The 19,814-nt window shown below is 41.7% G+C and overlaps 1 long non-coding RNA gene across 1 annotated transcript in view; it reads left to right on the forward strand.

The window, feature by feature from the left end:
* Positions 1-385: 385 nt before the first annotated feature.
* LOC122557894 overlaps positions 386-19,814 on the forward strand; it is a 69,940-nt gene continuing 50,511 nt past the window's right edge. The window contains exon 1 of the long non-coding RNA XR_006313969.1: positions 386-502. This is a non-coding gene — a long non-coding RNA (uncharacterized LOC122557894). The remainder of the gene's footprint in view (positions 503-19,814) is intronic.

The following is a 19,814-nucleotide window of genomic DNA, read 5'->3' on the forward strand; positions in this document are numbered from 1 at the left end:
GTGTACAAAATCCCATGCAAGGACTGCACAAAACACTATATAGGACAAACAGGAAGACAGCTAACGATCCTCATCCACGAACATCAACTAGCCACGAAACGACACGACGAGCTATCCCTAGTAGCCACACATGCAGACAACAAGCAACATGAATTTGACTGGGACAACACTACCATTATAGGGCAAGCCAAACAAAGAACAGCCAGGGAATTCCTCGAAGCATAGCACTCATCCACAAACTCCATCAACAAACACATCGACCTGGACCCAATATACCGGCCACTACAGCAGACAGCTGAAACTGACAACCGGAAGCAGCAGGGACAGGCCACTATAAATGCCGGAGGAAACACCACAGAAGCGCTTCACAGGAGGCTCCCAAGCACTGAGGATGTCACCTAGACAGGGGACGAAACGTTTGCAACAAAAACTTCCAGCTCGGCGAACAGAACCACAGCAAATGTTCTTATGGTGAGGGGAAGGAAGCAGCAGGGACCCAGAGGTCAGTTTCTAAATGAGCGCACACATATCCACACTCATCTTTCTGACCAAGGTTGTAGTGGTCTTGGTTTTGGAGTCAATGTGACATAGCTTGAACAGGTTCCCTTTTGTTCTGTAGATTATCTCTATGTCTGGGTACTTTGCTGGATTTGAGGTGCGTGCTATTGAGCATGATGGCACTGTGGTTATTTTGCTAAGATACTTATCCAGAGACCTAGATTAGTAATCCCAAGAACAAGACTTCAAATCACACTACATCAGTTTGAGAATGTCAACTGAGTTTAAAAGATCCAGAAATAAAAAGTTAATGTCACTAAAAGTGATCGCAAGCTGTTAATCTGCAATAAAGGTCCAGCAAGTTCCTAAATGTGTTTAGAAAAGGAAACTTGCTAGCCCTATACAATCTGGTCTACAGGGCAAAAGTGAGCACTGCAGATGCTGGAGATCAGAGTCAAGATTAGAGTGGTGCTGGAAAAGCACAGCAGGTCAGGCAGCATCTGAGGAGCAGGAAAATTGACGTTCCTGATGAAGGGCTTTTGCCCGAAACGTCAATTCTCCTGCTCCTTGGATGCTGCCTGACCTGCTGTGCTTTTCCAGCAGCACTCTAATCTTGAACCTGGTCTACATGTGATTGAAGACTTGGACCAATCCAATTGACTCTTTACTGAGTGAAGTAAAATCTGAAATTTATTTTCATTTGTAGCAAATGCTGATAATCAGGAAAAAGAACACAGAAAGCTTATTTCACACACAGAAGCTAAGCAATGGTATTGGAATTTGCTCTTGCTGATAAATGGTTGAACCAAGTATTACACATTACGGTCTGCAATGAAACAATTTGAAAGGGATAGTGTTCGCTGGTATTTACTTCTCTGTCCTAAGGCCGTTATCTCATGGAATTATACAATGCAGGCTCCCACTGTGGAGTCAAAATTAATCCCACTCACCAGTTCTTTCTCCAGCCCTACAAATTTCTCCTTCTAAGTGTGCTGTGAAACAAAGAGTAAATTAAAATGCAGGCCATTCTTCGCTGTCTTATGGCTGGGCTGATGTTGCCCAACTTACAATTTGTACAGCTGAAAGTGCTTATCGTTTTAAAACATTTACGTATTGAGTGAACACCTATTCCTCAGAGTTCTTTCAGTGGTACAGAAGGAAAATGAGCACACCAGCAAATGAGATCTGCTTGAGGATATTTGCACACATCAGTTGTCATGCATTGTGTTCAGTTTTAGATTGAATACCATCAAAACCAACAGTAAACCATCTCTTCCATTCTTGTGCAAATATGGTAACAATTGCTCCAGACTTATGTTTCAACCAGAGTCTCAAAGGGATATATCTAGAACATAAGAAGGGAAATAAGATGAGCTGGTGTGACCCTTTCAACATTCAACAGGCTCAAGATCGATCCTCTACCACAATTACATGAGGGAAAATTCTACTCTAACTGGAACTACTCCTTTTGGACTGTTACCAATACAAAAGCTTACAGCTTGAAGATGCGGATAGAATGTTGAATGTTTCCTTGTCCATTTTTATAGCATACTTTACATCAAATCAACATCAAACTCATGCAATTTAATACCAAATCTGCATATAACTTCGGTGAATTTAACCTGGCTTCAATTTATGAGCATTCAATATGATTTCTAGACAATTTGAAAACTAATTGCACTCTAGAGTTAGCAAAAGCCATTTGATAACATCGAAACTATAAGTAACATTTGAAAGCAGATGTTAAAAGCTGGCACATGAACATAAAATTACATACCTAAAGATATGCTTTGACTGACCAAGTATGGTTCACATCAGCTGTATAGTTCAATACCAATGTCTGAATTACTCTAAAAAGGCAGCAGTTTCAAAAGCAATATCTGCAGTATACCAGTGTAAGTTCAATTAGATTTGGTATACAGTGCCATAGGGAACAGGCATTAGACACAGTCTCGACTTCCTAAAGGAGGTATGATTTTGCAAGGATATCTCAAGCTCTTGAGAAAGATAAGCTAAGTTTTGACATCAACAGAAATCAGCTTCCCTGCCTGGGTCACAACCTCCCCAGTCGAGTTTGGAATTTGATCCCTATGAATTCTATGCCCTAAGAAGGACACAGTTGAAATACCTCAGGAACAATAGGAGGGCCAGTTACTGGAGGAATGTCAAGCCTGCCACTTGGAGCTGTCCGGCTCTGTCATGTGTAAAATAAAATCTATGTTTTACTAATAGAAAACCAGACTAGTTCCCTGACTGGAGAACTATGTGTGGGTCAAAAGTATTAAAGTTGAGCAGTGAACTGAGACAGATATTGAAAGCAGAATGGTCATGGCGAGATACAGACAATAGCACATGTAGTTGAAAATTGGTTTGTAACGCAAGTATGTGAATAGAATGGAATGTTAAGGACCCCAGTGCTTCCAACTTCTGCAAAATAGTTCTTATTGGCCTGTCAGCATTTAAGATACAACTCAAAAATATTTTATAAATACTGAGAAGAAATAGAACATTTACACCATTACACTGCTTTATGAAGAAATTAATAACACCCTGAAATGGCATTTATCAATATTAGGTTTGATAAATATTGAGAGGAATTTTTATGCATGTTTTACAGAAATGAGAAGTACTTTTTTTTTCCTGAACAATGCCTTTGTAGAACAATTTCATTTAAAATATGCCTGTACGTGCATCCAGCAAAAACTGAAGGCGATCGTATTTTTTCAAACTCTTAAACATTTTGCTGGATAAAAATCAAAGCCCAATAGGGCTAGATTTTTAAAAAAAACCACAGCTGTCCGGCGTGTGTACTAGAAACAGAAAGGTTGCAAACCTGAAACATTAGCTCTGTTTCTTTTACCACAATGCTGTCAGACCTGTTGAGTATTTCCAGGATTTAGTGCTGTAATTTTGATTGTGTATGAGGCTACTCACTCCAGTACAAAGATGAATGCATCTTTTACATTGGATATAGTTTTTAGGAAATGAAATGGAGAAAGGAAAATTGAAGGGAAAGGAGTTGCTTATTTCTCATTATTATTTGAGGTATAATCTACCTTGCCATAGTCTATGTTCAGTATACTGCATAGACCCTGGCCTTTCTCAGCTCTGTGTGTGTGTTGAAGAAAATAAAATTACTTTAAACTATGTTGACCTGCAGCTATTGAAATGTTTTTTTTTGCTTTCACTTCTTTCAATGGCTTAGAGGTGGTAATAATTTAATCTCAGATAAACTGCAAAAATCTTGAACAGTTGTGTTCTAGAATACTGGAATGGTTTGAGTTCCTAAACCCGGACCTTGATATTGCAGGTTTGCTGTTTCCCTTTTGTATCGAGTCAATGCACTGAGAGCTGGGAAAGTTCTTGTGGCTTGCTTCCTTGAGGAAGTCGAGGAAGGAGATCCTTCTTGCATTGGCATTGCAAAGGAGGAAATGAGCTTCCTGAGAGATTTAATCTCCTGGTGCCTGGATCTCTTATAATAATCAACTCTCTTGGCTTCAACAACTCCACCAATTCTGAAATTAACTGCTGAGTTTGACTGCCATTACTGAAGATGGAGGGCGGGGAAAAATTCTGGCTGTAACAGGTCGCTCCTTTTTTGAGGTATTTTAGGTGTTGGAGATGATTTCCTCAAATTCCAGAAGCAGCAATTACTTTTTTATATGCTGTTGCATTGTTTTGGAACTTTGGAGAAAAAAAAAGTCAAATCAACAGACAAAGACAAAACATGTTGAGGTCAGTGCAGGAGAGAGAGAGAAAGACACCCACACTGCTAACTGTCACAGCAGTGAACCTTGCGCAGTTACTGCCTTTGCTGTTTAGTTCATCTATCACTAGACACAAGAGTTCATCTGGGAAAACTAACAAACAGTGCAATTCACAACTGATCATGGAGGAACCTGTTTGGGAAAGGTCACAGCACAGAGGCGGATAAGTGAATAGTTTTAAGTGTGGCCTTGGGTCCGAGCTGAAATTCTTCAGTAGTGAATAGAGTAGGTTCTTTACTGATTATATATTTTATTGGGATATGTCTCTTGATTAAACTTAAAAATATAACCCAAACGTATTAAGTTAACCTGGAGCAGTGTTTTGTAGAGAATAAGATGGTGCTATTTCTGGGTCAGTAGACTGAAAGAAGCAAAAATGGCCTTTAGTAGAGTGATAGGCTCTTATTGTGAGACGTGGGAGTTTAGGGACAGAGTACATGTTACTGAGGATTATATCTGCAATAAATGCCGTTGGTTGTGAATCCTATCAGATTGAATAGAATGGTTGGAGCGACAGTTAAAGGCAATGAGGAATTTACAAGAGCAAGGAGGTGTGATGGATGGCAGTTAGAGGAAGGGAGAAAAGTTGCAGATACAGTCAAGTAGATGGGGTAACTTTAGGAAAGGTAAGAGAGGTAGGCAGGTGGTGCTGGAGTCTTCTGTGGCTATCCCCATTTCAAACACGTATGCTGTTTTGGAAAATGTAGGGGGTGATGGATTCTCAGGGGAAGGTAGCACGAACAGCCAAGTTTCTGGTATTGAGACTGGCTCTAATGCAATGAGGGTTTCAAGCGATCACTGCTAAAGAAGGGCGGTAAAGACAAGCCAGGGAACTATAGACCGGTGAGCCTTACCTCGGTGGTGGGCAAGTTGTTGGAGGGAATCCTGAGGGACAGGATGTACATGTATTTGGAAAGGCAAGGACTGATTAGGGATAGTCAATATGGCTTTGTGAGTGGGAACAACTGCAACATTTAAAAGGCATCTGGACGGTTACATGAATAAGAAGGTTTGGAGGTATATGGGCCAGGTGCTGGCAGGTGGGACTAAATTGGGGTGGGATATCTGGTCGACATGGACGAGTTGGTCCGAAGAGTCTATTTCGGAGCTGTACATCTCGATTTCTCTATGACTCTCCTAATTGGCTTTGTGGACTGAATAAAACTGCATGAATTGTGATCTGTAGGTCAAACCTGCAGTTTCTAAAGTAGTTAGCTATGGAATCAGATCTTGATGATTTTGACATTAGCATGTTCAATCGAGTTCATGTCAATCCCATGGTACAGGTGTCACATAAAGGAACCATTTGTCTTTGTACTACAGTAAGCAGAGTCGAGAGTGTGCTGCTGGAAAACTCTCGACTCTGATCTCCAGCATCTGCAGTCCTCACTTTCTCCTACTATAGTAAACAATCTCGTACTGCGACAAAACTACTGCAGATGCTGGAAATCTGAAACAAACAAACAGAAAATCATGCAAATACTCAGGAGGTCTGGCAACATCTGTGGTAAAAGAAAGAGAAATAATGTTTCAGGTTTGCAACTCCTCTGTTTCTTACTTTCAAAAAAGGTTAACATTTCAAGATTCATGTTATTGTCACAAACTTTATAGAATTTATACCAGAATTGCATTTAAATTGCGATATGTCTGGAGAAAAGTGGAGCAAGTTGTACAATTTGCCAAACTGGGAAGTGGTTGAGTTTTCATACTCTGAGTATTAAAGATTTGATCTGAAATGTCAGCGTGGCCAAAGCAACTGGAAAAGTCTTTTCTTAATTTGTGTAACTAAGAAAGGATTCTTCAAGCAGTATTTTCAAGGATGCTTCGTTTTTTCCCTTGCCACTCCCCACCATCACTGTCAGAGGCTTCACGGTGTAACCTTAAAATAGGCAGAACAGGAGAAGCAGGAGAATGGAATGAAACAGGCCTGGAAGGGTGAGAGGTAAAGCTATGCCCGATGAGAAGAAATGAATAAGTCACAAGAGACTATAGACTCGTCTGCTTCCTCAAAAACACTTTGCTCACAGAAGCAATACTTCAGTAAATGAAGTGCAAGAAGAACTGTACATCCAACTAACTTTCAAATTTCTTCTCACACAAAAAGATCAATACTTTGAAACAAAAAGGTTGATTTTATATACAGATGGGTACGTGCAGCAAGGGTTGATATTTCCTTAGATCCTGCTTGTGGCTGAATCACACTGATGTCTGAGGGCCCGAGTGCCTGGTCACACAAGCTTCTTGAGATTGAATGAACATTGATGTCAAAACCTCTGGATCCTAAAACTCTGGGAAGATCTTTTCCATCATTCTCTTCAAGCAATCCAAAAAGCCTTCTTTGCTAATTGTCAAAGCATTATCTGGAGGTCAAAGAGACACACACTTGTCTGTGGGCCCACCAGGTTCTGGATTAGAGTGGTGCTGGAAAAGCACAGCAGTTCAGACAGCATCCGAGGAGCAGGAAAATCAGCCAATCCATGGCAGTGTCAATGGTATTAACCCTTTCCCAATATCAGGTATGAATTGTGGCTCAGTGGCCAGTGTCTCTTGCCTTTGAGTTACAAGGCTGAGAGTTCAATACTCACTCTAGTATACAAATAGTAGAATCAAGGCTAACACTCCAGTACAATGCTGTGGGAATGCTGGCAGCTGCATTGGCAGAGGTGCTGCCATTTAGGTGAATATTAAACCAAGGCCATCTGCTTTATCAGGTGAATGGAAAAGATCCATGGGACCATTTCAAAGAAGAAAACTATCCCTATCCCCTGGCTAATATTTATCCCTCAGACGTAATTGCAAAAGCAAATTTTTTTTTATTATTATACTACCATTTGTAGAAGCTTGCAGTGTCTAAATTGGCTACTGCATTCCCTACAATATAACTTTTAAAAGGATTTCATTGGCTATAAATCACCTTAAAGGTAGCTGGTGGTTGTGAAAGACCCTGTATAAATGAAAGCTTTTCTTTTCTAATTGGCAGTAAAAATGGCTTTGGATTTTGTCATAACTGCATTGGCTGCCTCAGGTCCTCAAGATCAACCTAGCCTCCATGTGACTGTAATGCTCATCGAGCATCTTTCTGAAGGCTGAACCCTGGAGATCTGCTGAGTCAGGACCCAATCATTAACATCTGAGGTGTATCTGTTATCAATCCTCAGATCCTACTCTCACACATGTCCTCTGTTACTGGGGGAAATAAATGAAAGAGTGCCTCACATAATGAGTTGGAGATGCCGGTGTTGGACCAGGGTGGACAAAGTAAAAAATTACACAACAGGTAATGAAAGAGTGACACTCCGAAAGCTGGTGCTTCCAAATAAATCTGTTGGACTATAACCTGGTGTTGTGTGATTTTTAACTTTGTTCACATAATGAGAGCATTTAGCTTATCTTCTTTGCTTTGATGAAGTTGTTAAACTTTTTCCTGCACTTCAAAGGAGTCCTGGTGCTTTAAATGGGTGATACTCATGACACTGTAATCTCCTTATTACAAAGAACAGACAACTTTGTGGCTCCCAACCCAGAGGGACCTTTCCTCTTCCTCCCGACCTCCCTGACAAGGATATGTGCAAAGCTCCCTGAAAAAGGGCAGCACGGTAGGTCAGTGGTTAGCACTGCTTCTCACAGCAGCAGGGACCCGGGTTCAATTCCTGTCTCGGGCAACTGTCTGTGTGGGGTTTGCACATTCTCCCCGTGTCTGTGTGGGTTTCCTCTGGGTGCTCCGGTTTCCTCCCACAGTCCAAAGATGTGCAGGTTAGGTGAATTGGCCGTGCTAAATTGCCCATAGGTGCATTAGTCAGGGGTAAATGTAGGGGAACGGGTCTGGGTGGGTTGCTCTTCGGAGGGTCGGCGTGGAGTTGTTGGGCAGAAGGGCCTGTTTCCACACTGTAGGGAATCTAATCTAAAAATTGCCCCTTAGTCTTTAGTCTGCATCTCCTTCTTGTTAGTCTCGTATTGTAATTGTCACCATAAAGTAACAGTAGGCTTATAGACGACCCAACTAAAGTTGCTTTGATCCTGAAGACATAATGGTCTAGAAATTGTGAAAATGGAATGAAGCTTTAGGAATGATTGATGGCCATACTCCAATATTGTTTCATATAATTAGGTGAAGTGTTTTTATAATGTTGTGAGTTTACATATGACATTATATTAGAAACAGAGATATAGAAGCAGAAGTCAGTTTAGCCCTTCGACCCCACTCCATCATTTAATATGATGATGGCTGATCTTCTCTTGGTCTCAACTCCACTTTCCTGCCTGTTCCCCATACATCTTTATCCCATTTTTAATCAGTGACATATCTACTTCTTTCCTGAAGTTTGAATATTGACCTATCCCTATGTTTCATCAGAATATTTTTAATTCTATTTTATACCTAAACCAATTCTGATTCACTAAAGCAATGACACAAGTACAGATTGCTTTTGTGTGAATTACATTTTCAGCACTGCTCACTAATTCTGTTTTCAATATTTTAAATACTACAAATCTTCAACATTATGTTTGCTTTTTGTGTAAAGATATCTGTCAATATCTGTCAGAAGTTAGGGCTGATCTGAAGTTTCAGAGGCTAAATGAACTCTCTGGCTCATATACTCCGGACCACGATTTAATCTCCAGTTTGTGCAATGGTGATGTCTGCTCAAGCTCAAGTCAAATGCCTCCAGCATCCCAAGAATAAAAAGCAGACTACTTAAACTGGAGAAGACCAAGAGGAGATTGAATCAAGATTTTTCAAATTATGAAGGGGTTTCCGTCAGAAAAGCTTACTGCCTCTGGGGATTCAGGGAAGAGAGGTCATTAATTTATAATTCTCCTGCAGAGTAAGGAGAGAGGCTGGCATAAGGAATCCTTGGCCACAGGGAGTTATTAAGATAGAGCTTATTGCCTGTTTTGAAGGAAAAATAGAAAAAGATGTGAATCAGAGAGGCTGGTCCAGGACGAGGGAAAGAAGGCAACCAGCACTGATAAAATTGATTTGCAAACCTGAGTGATTGCAAGGTTATGATGGCTTATCAGAATCACAATGCAGTAACTCATTTATTAAAAATGAACATGTTCAAAGTGAGAGGACAACCCAGCTGAAATATGATGGCTTTCACAGTTAAATAGCCAAAGGACACACTCTTCTGACCTTGCTGACACTTAGACTGATTTTCAGAATACAGGGCACAATGGGTGGGCAAAGGATTGAGAAATAATACTGCCCGGCTGTTGGCACGTGTGAGTTACCCACTCCCATTTCAGATTCATCCTTGCCCGATTGTGATTGCTTAGCCACTCCTGACCAGTAACGCACCGATCCGGGGTGGCTGGGGAGAGTTGGAAGGTGGCACGGGACGATTCCAAAGAGGTTGAAGGTCATTGTTAGACGAAGAGAAGAGCATTCATCCTCCTTCTAATCCACCAAAAATCAATACACTGCTGTCATGGAATCATTGAATGGTACAGCACAGATTACTCGTTCTGTTACATTACACCTTTCATTTCATGGTCATAGTCATAGAGATGGACAGCATGGAAACAGACCCTACCGTCTAACTCGTCCATACTGCCCAGTTTTCCTAAATTAATCTAATCCTATTTGCCAGTGATATTTGGTCTATATCCCTTTAAACCCCTCCTATTCAAATACCCATCCAGATTCCTTTTAAATGTTGCAATTGTACCAGCCTCCACCACTTCCGCTGGCAGCTCATTCCATACATGCACCAACCTGTGCATAAAAAAAGATCCCTTTTAAAGATTTCCCCTCTCACCTATGCCCTCTAGTTTTGGACTCCTCTACCCTGGGGAAATGGCCTTGGCTATTCAGCCTATCCAAGCCCCTCATGATTTTATAAACCCCTATAAGGTTAACCCTCAGCCTCTGACGCTCCAGGGAAAATAGCCCCAGTCTGTTCAGCCTCTTCCTTGAGCTCAAACTCTCCAACCCTGGCAACATCCTTGTAAATCTTTTCTGAACCCTCTCAAGTTTCACAACATCCTTCCTATCGCCCTTTGCAGTGGCATACACACTTCCAGTCAGAACTGCTCAGAAAGCTCAGTGCTTAGTCTGACTGGGCGGAATCTCACTCCTGTCCCTAAAGGAATCTCTTCCGAGTGGGAAGCAAAATCCTGAGCAGCATTACAGATCTCAATATTTCTACAGCCAGGAGCACTGGCCATCGACATCAATATACGCACAATAATCAAGTTGGAGGAAGATTCTATTTTGGAAAAATATTGTCCAACCTGAGCATTTCCCTTTCAGCATGGTTTGCTTGTTAGGCAAAGGAAACTGCCATACAAACAGATTTCAGTAGAGTATGACTAATGTGAAAGCGATGAAAATCATATGAATGTATTTTATTCAATTTTAAAGACGGCAGCTTTAAAGGCTCACAGATTCACTTGTGCCAATCTCTGGAGCATGCAGATGCACTGAATAAATCACAGATTACTGAACAGCACATGCCTAAGTTTCAGCAGCAGCTTGTTATGTAATTAATTTAACACATGTAATGCTGTGCCTTTAATGAGAATTTGAAGGAAACAGAATTAGGTCCAACCAGGGCTCAATCAACTCAACGGCAATTGGTATCTGATTCATTCAAACATATTTATTAAAAATACAGATTAACGTCAATGTTGTCTTTCCCATTAACATTAAATGTTGTACACAACTATATTTCACAATTGGGTTTTGTAACAGGGATTGTGGATTTAACATTCCAGAGGCTGGAGCATTGGGCTCAGCTCACCTCTGCTGGCCTCTGAAGCCACCACTGTGTTGCGCGATTCTTTCAGAAGCTCAAACCCATGGTTTCCAGGTGAGGACTGACTGGTGGAGCTGCTGAGTCAACCAAAATATGGCTGACAGCTCTTCAGCCCCAGAGCACCACCACTTGATGCTAAACTTATTAAAAATGATTAAAACTCTCCATCAGACTGAACCAACTTTCAAGAATTCAGTGAAATCCATCACAGATTCAGACTGGGTTGAACCACAAGGGAGAAGGTGCAGCCGGATGATTTTAAAGAGTTGCATCTTCTTGCTATGCCTCATGCCTCTTAGAATTCACGTAAGTATCAGCTACAATATGAAGAGTGTTGAGAGGTTAGATATAACTTTTCCATCTGAGCTCCTGGAGTCAGTGTGGGGGTAGGGGAAGGCTGTGTTCAAATTTCATGAAGATGCACAGATGTAAGTGTCTGAATGTATTCACTACCTGCTAGAATAGGAAGAGTCAGGTTTTAGACAATCATAGAATTCATACAGTACAGAAACTGGCCATTTAGCCTATCGATCCACACTAATTCACTGAAGAGCACCCCATTCAGAAACACCCCCACCCCCAAAACCCTATCTGTGTAACCCCATAATTCCCATGGCTAACACATCTAACATGTACATCCCTGGACACTATGGGCAATTTAGTATGGCCAGTCCACCTAACCTGCACATCTTTGGACTGCAAGAGGAAACCGGAGCACCCAGAGGAAACCCACACAGACACAGAGAGAATGTGCAAACTCTACACCCACAGGTAGAATGGAACCTGGGTCCCTGGTGCTGTGAGGCAGCAGTGCTAATTACTAAGCTACCGTGCCAAGGTTAGAAATTAATTCTATTGCCTGAACTTCCTCTTCCCCAGTGATACATACACAGATAAAATAAATTATGTACCTCCCAAAAGGATTAAACCAACTTGAATCTAAGAATTGACATTTTCTAATATCTAAAGCTTGGTACAATCTGAAATATCATCAAGGCGTTGGGAAGGGTTGAGTGGAGATTTCTCCAAATGGTGCCAGACATGATTCAGTCATAATGAAGGATTGTTCTGCTTCGAGCCATGAAAACTTGGAGGAGATTTAGAGTAATAGGGAAAAACTGTTTCCGTTGGCAGGAGGGTGAATAAACAGGAACATGTATTTCAAACAACTGACAAAAAAAGCCAGTGAGGAGATGAGAAGGTTTACTTTAAAAGTTGTTACGGTTTGGAAAGTATGGCCTGACAGGATGGTGGCAGCAGATTCAACAATAACTTTTCAAAGGTATTTCAAAATAAAAACAAAAAAAATGCTTTCGGGAGAGCAGTGGGTATGATTAGGCATCTCTTTCAGAGACCGTGCACAGGCATGATGCTCCAAATGGCCTCATTCTGTGCTGTTAGGCTCAATGTTTTGTGCCTCTTGGATCAGAGCCACTTTCTCCGACACACCCTAACTTCTGTTGTCTGCCTTTCTCTGAAATTTGGAACTAAGTTCAAGTCGCAGGTGGACGGGAGCTGAAATCCAAATTGTTCATCCTGACTAAACGCAGGAAGCAGAGGGCCAATTTCCCCTGCAATTTCTCTCCTCACCCCGTTCAGGGAATGAATCACTGCTGAATCTGTTCCTTTTTCTCTATGCTAACTGAGAGAAGCTAAATAAACCAGATTTACAATGTGGAGCTATTTTAATAATATGCCCTTTAATTTGTGCGATTACCGAGAGATGAAAAGCACCATCGTGAATATTCATCACTCCCAAGGGTCTGTCTTTGTGTCTGTGAGAATGGATGTTTTGAAGCACAAACCTGCACTGCCTGTCTCATCTCCTGGAGCTGGGGACCAGACACTACACCAATGTTGTTCTAACCAGTTTGCTTCGGTTCAATTACCTCAGATAATTTCATGATTTATAGAAAAGTAAAAATGTAAACAGAGAATTAAATCTGATTTGTACTGTAGAATACAGACAGCACAGAACTGTCTCTTTCGCTGAACTGTCCCCACTTACAATCACCTTTCACTCTCACGCGGCTTTCTTTAGTGTTTTAACCACAACAGTTAAATGATCAAATGATTTTAATTGTTTTAAGATTATGAAATATAAAACATTAAGCAACAGCAGCTTTTGGTTAGTACCATGTTTTTGTTACAACCTCCCTTTGTGCAGTGATATCTTAGGCAGGATGTTTCTTTTCGCCATTTCCTTTTTGTATTTACTTAAAAACAGCCCGGGGTAAATAGGAACTTGAGCTCCATCTCGGTTCTTTCGTGAGCATTTGAATTATTTAGCGGTTGTACTGATGACTGGAACATGTACTACTGCTCATCTTACCAGAGCATCTAACATTTGTTATTTAAAAAAATACTCATTTTGTATCTTCAGTTGCTAACTTTCCCAAGACCAGATAATATGGGGTGGGGGAAGCATTCTGTATGAAGTATCATTGTATGATTAAAGCATGCTGCAGGACAACTGGATTTAGAATCTGACAGTTTCAATGGTAAAACCTTACAGCTGGATTCACTGGCACTAAGAACAATTTATTCAGTATCGGGTCAGTGCCTTGACCAATTTGATTAATGCAGATTCAGACAGATAGGACAGCGTCCAATATTTCTCCTAATCGCTTTCCCATTACACTTGCTGTGGCTTCATCCATTTATTACTGTTACTAATATCATCTATCACCACATACCTGTCATTCAAAACCTTCCCTCCTCAGTCTCCTCACTAATTTAAAAACCCAATCTGCTTCCTCATAGCAAATAGATTTACAATGAGAGTGAGAAAAGGAAATGACCAAAGCAATGTCTGTAGGGATCATTGCTTGTACTTTCACCTCCCTCCCTCCAATCCCTAAGGGGATGGCTCCTACTGTCCACTACTTTGCTCAAGTCCACCTTCTCCATCTGTGTTCTTCAGCAGCCTGTACCAACAAGATATTCAACTGCAAAGGCCTGATGGCCACAAACAACAGTTTGGATCAAAATTCTGCAGTCTTTCCACATCTAGTCCTGCAATAGGAGTGAACAATTAAACAACTAACTGGAGGAGAGAAGCTCCACAAATATTCCCATGCTCAAAGACGGATGTGCACAGCACATCAACATAAAAGACAAAACTGAGGCCTTTACATCTTCATCTAAAGGTACTGAGTGGATTATCTACCCTCACAAAATGCAAATAGAGATGGGAAACAAGTGCAAGTCTCCTTGACAATATTGCCACTAAGAATGAATTTTAAATACTGTACGTATAAAGGCTAGATTGCAGTATTCCAAGCTTCATTGCTTTGTGAATTCTAACCGTTTTTTCTCCTGCCTAAATCCCCATATATATTTTCCTGTAGGTAATGCTTGATAACAATGAGAAATTGATTTATCTGTTTCGACTCGAAATCAGGAGCACTGATGCCCATTGAAGTGCTTCAGCTACTCACTCAGCAGGCATCAATTAATAGACCGGGAATAATCTGATCTGCAGGCTTCAGTATTAAACTGAGCTGGGGATGTGCTAACACTTATTAACGGGAACAAATGGTGGTGACGGAGAGTCGGGCAGGGATTTTTTTTGTCTATCAGTGAATGATTTATATCTGCTAAGGGTCACATCTTAGGAAGATAGGGGAGATGCAGTGGATACAGTGTAGAAGGAGGATAAATCAGAGGCAGGTCTATCTCTCTGTCTTGATGTCAAACCCTAACCAGCTGTAATTTTAACTCTCATGTTTCTTGAAATCAGGCACAATGTCAGAATTGGTCAGCCCACCAGCCTCCATGTTATTGTCACCATATTTAGGCTGGATCCAGTCCGAGGACATTGTCCTGGGGGTGGAAATGATACAGCCCTCATCTCTTGCTGCTACTTACTGGAATGACCTCATGCTCACTTCCCACCCTAGGTTAAAGTCATGCTTCTTGTTTCTGGAAAATCTCAGCTTATCACTAGTGGGTGTTGACTGAATTATTCTCTGACAACCAAAAATGAGATGGAGCGTGGAACTAAACAGCAAAATGCTAAGTGCCCATGGCACTGTGATGACTGCGGATTTGGACCATTTGCTGCTAATCCATTGCATTCTTTACCTAAGTGCCTAGGCTGAGATCACTAGTTATTGCTCAATCACATGTAACATCCAGCAAATGTTGCCACAACTGCATTTCAAAATAAATCTGGGCTATCAATATTTAGACATTTGATCTTCAAAAGTGGTTAGTAATCCCTGTGCTGACGTACTGTCATCAATCGCGTTGCAGGTGCTTTTTTGAATGATCTTTGGAAACCTGACTTGATGTGTCAAGCAGAGTGTTGCCATTGCAATTACATCACTCTGAAATTTTACTGCCTTCCAAGATAATAAAAAGCAAAGAATAAAAGGCAACCTAAAACGTGAGCCTTTCTTCAAGCTGGGTTTAAGAATGACCTGTCATGTTTGCTCATCAACAATACGACAGCCTTGTGCTCAGGGATAATTATCCAAACCACAATGAGACGTTTTCTTAAACCATTCTTGCACTGGAACAAAACGAAAAACATCACAAGACTCTTGGAAATTCTGTTTCTGTTGTAAAATATAATTACATTGCTGCAAAATATCTTTACTGAGCTTGTGAATATTGAGATGCTGGCAACTTGACAGTTTGGAGCTTTCTGACCCATAATTTTCACAAATGCCATCATTTTCTAGAACAATTGAGTCTATCTGGTAACATACAGGTTACATAGTGTAGAACATCCAGTAAGGGTCTGAACTACAAAGCACCACAATACCTTGTGGGAAACTATCCAATCATTTCAGGAGTCTGGCCTGGAATCCAATTGACGTGATGAAAATCTTTACTTGAAGGTCAGAATTGAAATTACTCGGGATGTTTCCAGTTTGATTCCTGGTGAGACCAGTCCAAAGCAGCAGCCTCTCATTCTAAGGCATTAATTACTACTTTCAGTGAAAAATCATTGGCATAGCTGGTATGGGAAATGAAAATTATATGCTGCTGCCAAAGGGAACGTTCCACTGAGGTTTAGTTCGATCTCATTGTAGAGGAAGTCTGGAGAGATGTGCCTCAACGTGGCAAATCTAAGCTAGCATGTGCATCTGAGGCAGGTTTGCATTTTTCCAACTTCGAAAGGTCAAACCTTTGAAAGTTCCAGTGAGTCAAGATAGCTATTCTTTTCCAGCTTTTCTGCATGTGGCTTTTGCAAATTGCATAGAAAGAACTGGTAAAATGACGTCTCATCCACAGATTGCACCACATAATCAAATGTAGTAATTCGAGGAAGTATGGGATCAATGCAGACTTCTTAAGAAAATAATTCTATCATTGTACACAGAGCTGTGTAAAAAAGACTGATGTGGCTGTCCATGTCTGCCTTGTCTCCTTTATGTATAACTAAAAGCACAATGAAACAATGAATAGTCAAGGAAGACACAATGATTTTATAAAACTTATTTTTTGCAGGGTGTGGATATCACTGGCAAGGCCAGGATTTGTTGCCCATCTTCTATTATTCTTGAACTGAGTGGGCTTTTTGGGCCATTTCCAAGGACAGTGAAAAGTTGAGCCACTTCCACTAGCAGATTTCCCTGCTGAAACGTCATTAGAGAAACAGCTGGGCTTTTACAACAATAAGTCATGAAACAAGCCTTTAATTCCAGACTTATTCATCGAATTTAAATCCCACCAGCTGCAAGGGTGGGACTTGAACACATTTATAATTTTCATCAATATTAACTTTGGCCTCTGGATTGCTGGTCCAGTCACATTAGCAGTATACCACTAACCCTCCCAGGTTGTCAGACTGGAGGGATGTATACTGCCATTTCTGATACATGTACAGTAAATAATGTGGACCTGAATATAATAGCATCATTTCCAGGTTCGCTGATGATATAAAACTCAGAAGCAAAGAAAACAACAGGGTGGGGAGGAACGGGTATTAGGAGAACACCACCAGATTTGTTAAATTGGAACTGAAATTGCAGATGGAATTTAATGGAGGGTAGTGTAAAATTTCTAGGATTAATGAGGAGAGTCATGGGGTCATAGAGTCATACAGCACAGAAAAAGACCCTTCAGCCCAACTTGTCCATGCTGACCAGGTTTCCTAAACTAAACTAATTCAGTTTGCCTGCGCTTGGCACATAATCCTCTGAACCTTTCCTATTCATGTAACTATCCAAATCTCTTTTAAATGTTGTAATTGTACTCGCCTCTACCACTTCCTCTGGCAGCTCATTCCACAAATGCATCATCTTCTGTGTGAAAAAGCTGTCCTTCAGGTTGCTTTTAAATCTTTCTCCTCTCACCATAAACCTATGCCCTCTGCTTTTAACTCCCTTACCCTGGGGAAAAGACCTTGTCTACTGACCCTATCCATTGCCCTCATGATTTTATAAGCCTCTATAAAGTCACCCCTCAGCTTCATATGATCGAGGGAAAAACATCCCAGCCTGTCCAGCCTCTCCGTATAACTCAAAGTGTCAAATTCTTTTTGTATACATTATAGTTTAATGTATCCTTCCTGTAGCAGGGCAACCAGAAGTGTACACAGTACTCCAAGTGTTGTTTGGTCGGTTCCAAGATGGTGGTGGAGCAGCAGGACTGTGCATGGCCTCTTACCTGGGGCTCATCCTTTCCCATCTGCTTTCTTCCTTGTGTTTTTTCCTTTTGCTTCTGCTCTTTTTCTGACATTCTAGTGTTTCATTTTTCTAATCTTTGGCGAGTTAGTCAGCAGCATGGTGCAGCAACAAGAGGAGGCCATGTATAGAGTGGCAGCAGCCTCCTGGCCGTGGGACGCAGCACTTCCAGGTGATTGGAAGGAACAGCAGCAGCAAGGGTGTCCTTATGCGGGGCTAGAGGCTGAGGCTGAACTCCTCCAACGATCCTCTAATGGCAGCAGCAGCAAGGCAGCATCTCAGAGGAGGGCAGCCGGAGTGGGATCCATGCAGCCTAGCACAGGGTCTCTTGGTTGCAGTGGGGCCGAAAGCAGAGAGTCTTCATGTGGGCAAGGTTGCAGTGGTGGCAGCAGAGCCAGGGACCCCAGGTGGCAGGGCGAGTGTGGGTTCAGCACGGGACTTGGTAGGGAGTGAGGTGGGTCCAGCAGTGAAGTGATGGCGTCAGAAGAGTGGTGACTCCTGTGTTGATGGGTCCAGAGCAGATGGTGGAAAAGCAGTGGGGAAGGGATTGCTGGCTCAGGACTCACAGTGGAGACAGCGGAACAAAACTAGACTCTCTTTCAGTTATATCCTTTATCAATTTTTATTCTTAAACTATTCAAAATTGGTATAAAAGTAAGGAGTCTATCTTAAAGGGTTGTAGGAGGAGAAAGACCTAGCAGTCAAAGAATCATAAAGTCATTGAATTACAGAGATCAACAGCAGAAGACCATTGAGCTTGTGCTGGTCATAAGCAAGCGCCGACCTATTCTAATCCCCCAGGGGTGCATACTCACCCCCCCCACACTGTACTCACTGTATACCCATGACTGCGTTGCCAAATACTAGACTAATGCCATTTACAAATTCACTGATGACACCACCATAGTCAGTCAAATCTCAGGTGGTGATGAAACAGATTACAGACAGGAGGTGGAAGACCTGGAAAAATGGTGCACTGTGAACAACCTAGCTCTCAATGCCGGCAAAACCAAGGAACTCATTATTGACTTTCGGCGGGACGTTACTCATGCTCCCCTACACATTAACAGCACAGAGGTGGAATGAGTGGAAAGTGTCAAGCTCCTGGGAGTGGTCATCCACAACAAGCTTTCTTGGACTCTTCATGTGGCCACACTGGTTACAAAGGCCCAACAACGTCTCCTCCTCCTCAGGCAGCTGAGGAAATTTGGCATGATGGCGAATACCCTTGCCAACTTTTATTGGTGCGCCATTGAGAGCATTCTGTCTAGATGTATCACTACCTGGTATGGCAACTGTACCATTCAAGATTGGAGACAGTTAAGAGTGGTGAACTCGGCCCGGACAATCACAAAGGCCAACTTACCATCTATTGAATCCATGTACCAGGCCCGCTGTCAAGGAAAGGCCCAGCATTCTCAAAGATCCATCCCACCTTGGCAATGTTTTTCTACAACCTCTACCACTGGGGAGAAGGTACAGAAGCCCGAACACACGCCAGCCGGTTTTGTAACACTTTCTACTCTACTGCTGTTAGAATACTGAATGGAGTCACAGACTCTTAACATTCACCGGTACCTGCGTTTTTGTTTTTGCTACTGTTTCCCTATTATTTACTTATCTACGCTACTTAACTTTGTGATCTGCCTGTGTTGCTCGCAAGACAAATCTTTTCACTGTGCCTCGGTACAGGTGACAAAAAATTCAATACAATTCAATTCAATTCTCGGTCCAAGGCCTTGTTTGCATTGGCATTGCAAATGGATATCCAAGTACCTCTTAAATGTTATGAGGTTCATGCACACAAATCTTTGAAGGTAGGAGAAAGTGGGGACTGCAGATGCTGGAGATCAGAGTCAAGAGTGTGGTGCTGGAAAAGCACAGCCGGTCAGGCAGCATCTGAGGAGCAGGACAGTCAATGTTTCAGGCATAAGCCCTTGATGAAGGGCTTATGCCTGAAACGTCGATTCTCCTGCTTCTTGGATGCTATCTGGCCTGCTGTGTGTTTCCAGCACTACAGTCTCAAATCTTTGACAGTAGCAGAATAAGTTGAGGGGGCTGTGGAAAAAAACAGACAGGGTCCCTGGCTTGAGTAAAGTACAAAGATAAAGGAAGTATGTCAAATTTTTATTAGATATTAATTGGCCACG

Source organism: Chiloscyllium plagiosum, chromosome 2 (assembly GCF_004010195.1).
Source record: "Chiloscyllium plagiosum isolate BGI_BamShark_2017 chromosome 2, ASM401019v2, whole genome shotgun sequence".
NCBI classification, from domain to species: domain Eukaryota; kingdom Metazoa; phylum Chordata; class Chondrichthyes; order Orectolobiformes; family Hemiscylliidae; genus Chiloscyllium; species Chiloscyllium plagiosum.